Source organism: Arachis ipaensis, chromosome B05 (genome assembly GCF_000816755.2).
Source record: "Arachis ipaensis cultivar K30076 chromosome B05, Araip1.1, whole genome shotgun sequence".
Classification (NCBI taxonomy): Eukaryota; Viridiplantae; Streptophyta; class Magnoliopsida; order Fabales; family Fabaceae; genus Arachis; species Arachis ipaensis.
The window spans coordinates 19855790-19857857 of record NC_029789.2 but is presented as its reverse complement, the minus strand read 5'-3'; positions in this window follow the sequence as shown (position 1 = coordinate 19857857).

The window sequence follows — 2068 nt, the reverse complement described above, 5'->3', positions numbered from 1 at the left end:
ACTCAAAAATTCATATCATACTATAATCAAACATGCTACTAAAATCATGCATAGTATAATCAAACTGAGTAAACAAAACAATCAAACTCAATATAGCTTGCAAAGTAGCAGCAAATGTATTCTATTCTACCTATCTCTATGCATCAAATATATGCAAAAACATGAGTACATATAATTAACTTGAAATATATAATTGTGGTGTTGTAACTATTTGTTTGGTACATCGTATCAAAACTCACAATGTCGCCAAAGTGCTCATAAGCAGCACGGCTTCTAGCATCGGCCCAAAAATCATTCTCTATGCAATGTTGTCAATTTAACTTCATAAAAGAAGTTGTGGTTTTGCTGCTACATCCTATGAAAGTATTGCATTAATGATTGCGCATCTCTCTCCTCTTGTATGATTCTGACACATTTTTCTATACGATTCCGAAGATTTTTTCGATAAAAGTCAATTTATCATGGCCACCAGCAGTAGTTGCTAAACTCTGATAGGTGTTCTTCATTGTAACACTAACTTCATCATTGATCTCAGCTATTCGTTTGGCATGCAAGCTTAGTTCCCTTTCTTTTTCAAAGTCTTTGCTATGCTATGACTAACAACATAGTTATGCTGAATATTCACAAAGGTTAACACATATTCCAGCTTCTTATCCCTCTTCACAATTATCCTAGCTTTACAATTTTGCTCGAAAGTTGGATGTGTCTTCTTTAATGGATCAATTTTTATCTTCGATAGCTAGCTCTAGAATATACCAAGATTTGGTCTATTTTGACCTCACTTAGTAGTTCTTATATTCCATGAAAAGTCAACCTTCTTTGTATAATTGGTATAAAAAGCTTCATAATCTTCCATAGAGGGGAATGACATTTTTATGCTTGGAACAACCTAAAACATGGATAATCAAACACTTAAAAACAAGTTAAAAGGTCTTTGATTATTGACAGCAATTTTAGGATGAAAAATAAAAAACCTCATAATTAACAAACTAGAAAAGTAATAAATCAAAAACACTTAAAATCAAATTAGGAATTAAAAATTAATAACATATGAACTAAACATAACAGAAACCTCATCATTTGAGTTTGTGGATTTCATTGAATTCTTACTTTATTTCAATAAGCAGCAACTTTCCTAATCTGACCAATAAAAATAGAATCAAAATCCTAAGAAAAGAAGAACCAAAATAAATTAACGTAATACAATCAAAATAACTCACTAAGAAGAGAACAGTAAACGGTGCTGAGAAAAGCAGAGTGAAGCGATGCATGGAGAACAAAAGAAAGTGAGGAGCAATGCTGCGATCGAAGAGCAGAGTAAAATGCTGCGCGGAGAAGAGAAGAAACTGAAGAGTGAGGTGCAGTGGTGCGATCGAAGAAGAGGAGAGTGAATCGCTGCACTGAGAAGAGAAGAAATCGCGCGATCAAGGAAGAGAAGAGTAGTGGCACGATGAAGAAACTAAGTGGCTTCTGTTTCTAAGGCGCGTCGCGTTATTTACCGTATCTGTATGCACTATTTTACCGTATTTCTACACGGTGGTTGGAATTCGTGACTGAAATTAGTGTACAAATAGCATTTTTGTTCTTTCTCATAGGCTTTGGATTTTTCTTTTTCTTATATTTTAAATGTTTCTTTTTCTTATGTTTTGGATGTTTCTTTTTTTAGGTTTTGGATTATTTTTTTAATAATTTTAAATATTTTTTCCTTAATTTTTAAATGTTTTTCCAATAATTTTGAATGTCTTGTTTTGTTAGGTTTTGAATTTTTTAAAATGATTTTGGATATCTTATTTAGTTGTTTTTATTAGATTTTTGACGTTTCTTTTTATTACGTTTCAGATGTTTCATTTTACTAAGTTTTGGATACTCTTTTTATAATAGTCTTCTTCTTCTTCTTCTTATAAATTTTGGATGATTCTTATTTCTTGTTTTAGACGTTTCTTTTTTCTAGGTTTTAAATGTGTCTTCTTTTCATATATTTTTTAATAATTTTAGGTATTTCTTGCTTTAATTTTTGGTTGTTTTTTTAATATTTTTAGATGTCTTAGATTTTAAATTTTTTTAAATA